This window comes from Galeopterus variegatus, unplaced genomic scaffold (genome assembly GCF_000696425.1).
Source record: "Galeopterus variegatus unplaced genomic scaffold, G_variegatus-3.0.2 Scaffold613, whole genome shotgun sequence".
Classification (NCBI taxonomy): Eukaryota; Metazoa; Chordata; class Mammalia; order Dermoptera; family Cynocephalidae; genus Galeopterus; species Galeopterus variegatus.
In genome coordinates, this window is record NW_007726724.1 from 447,486 (window position 1) to 454,035 (window position 6,550).

Below are 6,550 nucleotides of genomic sequence, written 5' to 3' on the forward strand. Positions count from 1 at the left end.
TATATATATATATATATATATATGCACTTCTACATACAACATATATAGAGTTAAACAAAATTCATGGGAGGACATCGTTTTGGACGGACCTCCTGCACTAACCCCAGCAGACCAGACCAAACCAGAGTACAGTTACTCGTGCTGGGTGCCATGTAATCCAACTGAACTTAGAAATGGGTCAGTTTTCCAAAAAATGGGAGATTCACAGCAACCAATCATTAGGGTCCCAGTCAACCTGAGCTGACATGATAAGGAAGTCCCTCTGCTTTAACCCTATAAGGAAAGTAAACTTGAAATGACCGATCCAATTTTTGTTTCTTGTTTCTTCTTTCTTCAGCCCTTTTCTGCCTGTAAAGTCCCCTCCTCTGCTCAGCTTGTTGGAACACTTTTCTATTTCCTAGATGGGATGCTGCCCCCCATTCATAAACTGCAAATAAAAGCTAATTCAATCATTAAACCCAATTTGCTAAAATTTTGTTTTTTGACAATGCACATAGTATAGATACAATATATACACACAGGAGGGTACTTCAAAAAATTCATGGAAAAATCTGTATTACCTTTTAATTCCATTTTCCTGTGAATTTTTTGAAGTACCTCTATATATTTATACACGTATATAGAGAAATATATACAGCATATACATATATATTTCAATATATACATAAATGTATAAATATATACACATATTTATACATACATAGATAAACATCAATATATACACGTACTTATATAGATAATATATATACACATTTATAAGGATACAAAATTTTTTTTCTAGGAATTTGGATAATACTGCATATGCTGTTTTGTATTATTTCTGTTTTCACTACAAATTATAAAACAAGTATCTTTCCATTTCATTACATCTCTTCAGAAGTGTGGTTTCAATGCCTACAGAGTTCTCCACTGAGTGCCTTATTTATCTGATCCCCTTTTGCTGGGAAATTACAGTTTTCCTCTTTAATTATGATTATTTTTCAGCAATCACTGTGATGCTGCGGTGAGCTCCCTGAGTCTCCCCACTCACACCTGTGTGCAACCCTCCCAGGGAAATCACTGGGCTAAATTGCTTCCCCCCATGTTACACCCCCCAGGGTGTCTTCCCACGCTTCAGACAAGGCACTGAAGCTCGTGACTGTGGTCAGTAAGAGAGGTAGGAACTGTAAACAGGAAGAAAATTGAATTTGCAGTTGGAAGAATAAGATAGGTAGGTGTTCTGTATGTTCTTATATTGTTAGAATCAAGTTGGGGGGATCTCAGTGTGCTCCTAAACATGGCCCGAGGCCAGCAACCTCAACTGACCTCCAGAGCTCGTGTCCCGCCCCCATGCCACCCCTCCTGATTCCCCACTGCAGGGGCCGGACTCCCCGGAGAACTCCTGTTTCCACGTTGTCCCAGGCAAGGAGCATCTGGTGCCTCCAGCAAACACATGCTTTCAGGGGAGTCAGGGAATGTGCCAACAGGACCAACGAGCCAACTTAAAAGCGCTTGCATTGCCCAGGTTGTGACCATTTTGGCACCCCAAATAAATGGATGACAAACAAAATTAATTGGAAGAACTTCAGCCTGTGAAAAGCCACAAATCCATAATGACACTGAGAAGGAAGAGGTTAGCATAAAGTTTATCAAAACAAAGTTATGATACAAAGAGAGGGGAAGAGAATAGGTTAGGTGTGTGTTTTAAACTATTTTCGGATTTGGTATCACACTAACCCAGCGGGCGCTCGGGTGCCCCTTGGAAGCTGCGTGTCTCTGAAGCATGGGGGTGTGCAGTGCTCTGTGTACATTGGGGAGGGGCTGCACTGCCAAAGAGCTGGATGATTCTAGAAAAAAATAAGAAGCAGGCCAGAAACCGGAAGGACTAAACACCTGAGAACCAGTGAGAAAGGGGCCCTCCAGGTGGGCGGCCGGGCTTCACCCACGGTAACCAGCGGCCGAGAGCAAACACCATCTGCATGACCAGAGTCCTGGTAAGCAAAGTCCCAGAGAGGAGTGCCAAACCACAGATGCCATATCTCCTCTCCTGGGGACGATGCTTGCTGCTGACTCTGACCCTGTCAGCCGGTCATGATCATTTCCAAAGGGGTGCACAGTCGTAGGTTGATTGATTCTGTGCTGCAGATGAAGCCAAATCTCCAGCAGTGCTTCACTGGGAGGCCAGAGGGGGAAGGGGGGATGACACCAGGTTCCCAAATAACATTGCCCGCATGGAAGGAGTGGGCTTGAAAAACCCCCATCGGTGTGGTGAGCGACTCGCAATCCTAAAAAGGCTCCCGTGACATGCAGTCACCTGGGTGGGATCCATGGAGATCCAGGTCTCACAGCCGAGACTGGGAGGAGGGAGATCCTTTCTCTTCTGCTTCTTGGAGGTTGCAGAAACTGTAGAGGGTAATTCAGGACAAAATAAGAGTAACATGATGAAGAAGCACATGAGGATTCATGGAACTGACGTTTTCATAACTGGTTCCAATGCAAGCAAACTACGGGCTTTTCTTTCTTTTTTACTGAGCTACAATTCATTCTTTCAGTGTAGTTCTGCATGTTTTGACAGAAGCGCACAACTATGTGCACTACCTTGTCCCCCACAATTCCCCCATCCATCCTCTGACATTATGTTTTTAAGTCCCTGTGATAACTTGTGCGGTGTGTTAGTCTGCTGGAGCTGCCATAAGAAGATTTCATAGACTAGGCAGCTTATACACAACAGACATTTATTTCTCAGTGCTGGAGGCTGGAAGTCCAAGATCAAGGTGCCAGCTGGGTGAGTTCCTGGTGAGGGCACCTTCCTGGCTTGCAGACGGCTGCCTTCTCTCTGTGCTCGCTCTTCTAAGGCCACAGTCCTATCCGATCAGGGCCCCACCCTTGTGACCTCACTTACCTTAATTATCTCCCTAAAGGTCTTATCTCCAAATGCAGCCACATTGGGGGTTGGGACTTCAACATATGAATTTTGGAGGGACAAGTCTGTCAACAGCATGTAGGTTTTACCTAGTTATAAAGGTGTTTGAGCAACTTAAGCAAATCTCATGTTTAGCTTGTGATCTTAATTAAATAGAATTAGAAGCATTTGATTAAGTTTGTAATCAATATCTAAATATCTGAGAAACATTATTGGATTTTTTTTTTCTAGTTAGGATTTATTAATTGTGCGAGTGTGTTTAAATATTTCAGGAAATATGCTTAATAGATTTGTAAGATTAGTAAATTGACCATTAGACTAAGCACAAATAGCAGCAAGAGCTCCTCTCCATGAGTAAGAGCCCCTTAAAGATGAAAGATCTAGAGACAGAGACGGAAGGAATGGTTCGTCCAAGGTGAGCGTCTGGGAGCTGTGGGACTGGCTTCCTCCGCAGGACACTGCCCTGGTGTGCCTCAGGCTTTAGGGAGAAGCTGTTTCTTGGCTGCTCTGTTCTCTGCTATTGTGAACACCATCTTCATCCCCAGCCCAAGGACTCAGAGAGGAAACGTGAATGTCACAAAACAAGTCGCTCTGACTGGCTGTCCTCCCAAGGGCCCACGCAGGCCCCTGGCCATCACGTCTCGGTTCAGCTCAGCAGGGGGCTCCCAAAGGCTCATCTCTAGTTTAATGATGAATGATCTGGGGAAAACGTTGTCACTGAGAAAACCACTATTCAAAGTCGCTGTCTTTACTCAGGGAAAACATGATGAGATAGGAAATGGGAGACGAGGCAAGGATTTTAGGAAATCAGAAGGGAGAGCAGAACGGAAGCGCCCACTGGAGGCTATAGGTGGGGAAGGAAGCTGTGGAATGACGGTTCGTGATTGGAGAAGGGACTTTGAAGGTGCTGTCCACACAGAGGATAAAGGAGGTGGAAATCATGAGAGGCCAGGAGGATGGAGCTCCCGGGTAATGTGCCCAAAGGCAGAGAAGGCCCGGAGAAGAGAGGGCCAGTTCCAGCTCACGGACATGCACCTTCTCAATCGAAGACACCAAGGGCTCCCGCATCCCAGGAAGAACCCAGACCGAAAGGCTTCTTGAGCATCTATCTAGGCTGAAAAGGACAGTTCCCCACAGAGGAAGCAAGAACGAGCCTGGTTTCTCTTATCCTTCAAAGCCAGGTGCCAAATGGCGGCAGAGAATACTCAGAGTTTAGATGGGAGGAAGGTTACGAGGTAGGGATTTCACACTTGGATGAGTTCTACCTCAGGTGTTAAAGCAAAGGAAAGGTTTTCCCGGTGTGCAGGAGCTCAGAAAATATACCACCCATTCAGAAAGCACACCCGCCCGTGAGATCTTCCTTAACGATAGGTTCCAGCTGACTGACAAGTGGAATAAGGTGAGAACTCAGGGAGGAAGTAGCTACAGCGACCAGCACTGAAGTCAGTTTAAACAGAACTAAGTCTAAATGTTTTCGTAAGCCTGTTTATTAAGCTGAATGAAACAATCATTATTCTTGAAAGAGGAAGTGCCTGGATCAGGTATAAAATTTCCATGGTGCTTGGAACTGTGAAATGCTATATCTCTGTTTTTAATTAATTTTGTCATGTAATATGTGATACACACTGTTTTAGTCCATTTTCTGTCACTTATAACAGAATACCCGAAACTGGGGGATTTACAAAGAAAATGAAATTTATTTCTTATAGTCTTTGGAGGCTGGGAAGTCCCAGGTCCAGGGAACACATCTGGTGAGGGCCTTCTTGGTGGTGACTCTCTACAAGCATACAGGGCCTCACATGGAGAGAGAACGGCATAAGCCAGAGAGCTAAACTGCTCACTTGCTCTCCTTATAAAGCCATCAGAACCACTCCCTGATAACCCAGTAAACCATTAACCCATTAATGGGTTAGGCCATTCATGAGGGCAGGGCCCTCACGATCCAATCACCTCTTAAAGGCCTCACCTTTTAAATACCGTAATTGGATTTCCCACCTTTCGACCACTGTTACAGTGGGGATCAAGTTTCCAACACGTGAACTTTGGGGGGACACATTCAACCCATAGCACATACCAGGAATATATACCCTGGAGTGTGTTATGGGGCATGACCCCTTAGGCCTGCTCCTTCTCTGCCCCCAGAGCTAACCATTATCCTGCATTCTGTGCTTTTTCTTTCTTTCTTTTTTTCATAGTTGTCATACACATATAATACTGAGCAATTATAGTTTAGTTTTGCTTGCTTTTGTGTTTACCATAGGTAATCCCATGCAACTTAACTTTTCCTCACTCAGGGTTATATTTCTAATATTTATCCATACTGTTTGTGGATTGTAGTTTATTCGTTTTCACCAGTGTGTAAAGTTCCACTGTATGAATGTACTGAAAGTATAGTTACCCATTCATGCATCACATGGGCATTTGGGCGTTTCCAGATTTTTTGCTACTAAAAACAGTTCGCTGTGAACATTCCAATACATCTCTCCTTGGGCTCATGTACAAAAAAATTTCTTTAGGATTTAAGTAGGAGCAGAATTGCTGAGTCATAGAACCTACAAATGTCCAAATTTATTTTCCAAAGTGCTTAGACCAATTGACATCTCCACCAACAAGGCATGAGATCTTGATGCACGTCATCACCAGCACTTTGTGGTGTCTGACTTTCCACGTTTTGCTCATCTAGTGGGTACAAAGTAGCAACTTGAACACTAAGGAATCTGAATATCTTTTCATATGTTTATTTGCCCTTCATGTGTCCTCTGTTGTAAAATGCCTGTCCCTATCATTATCCATTTTTCTATGAGTTGTGAGTCTTTTTCTTTCTTGGGAGTTCTTTATATACTCCGATACTCATCCTTTGCTGGTTTATGTGTGAAAAATATCTCTTTCTGCTTTGTGACTTAATTTTTTTTTACCCTATTTATGTTACTTTTTGATAAACAAAATTCTCAGTGTTAACATAATTAGATTTATCAATCTTTTCTTTTACAGTTGGTGCTCTTTGCGTCTTGTTTAAGCAAGCCTTCCCAACACAGCAAGGACATAAAGGTAATCCCCTACATTGTCTTCTACAAGTGACTTTTATTTATGATGTGAGATAGAAATTCAATTTCATTTTTTCCACTTGAATAACAAATTGTCTCAGCAGCATTTATTAAATAGTCTCCTCTTTCCCAAGTGGTCTTCCACTGCTTGCACTGTCATAAATCAGGTTTCCATGTATGAGTGGCTCCGCTTCTGGGATTTGGTTTTTTTTCCCCCTTGGTCACTGTGTCTATCCCAGTCTCAATGCCAAACTATCTTAATTAATGAACTCCACATACAAAAGACAGTGCTTATCCTTGGGTCGTGGGCAGTGACAGTAGGGGCTATATGGGGGCAGCTAGGTTCTTGCAATGGTGCTGTTGGTTGCTGTTCTTTTAAGAATACATCTAATGTCCTGTTATTTATATTAGTCTCTCTGTAGCTTCTAATAAAATACCTGGAACTAGGTAATTTGTAAGAAAACAAAATTTATTGCTTACAGTTTCTGAGGCTGGGAAGTACAAAGTCCAGAGAACACATCTAGTGAGAGCCTTGGTGGTGGTGACAGTGATGGCAGAGTATCACACTGCGAAAAATGGCAGAGCAGAGAGAGACTAACCTCCT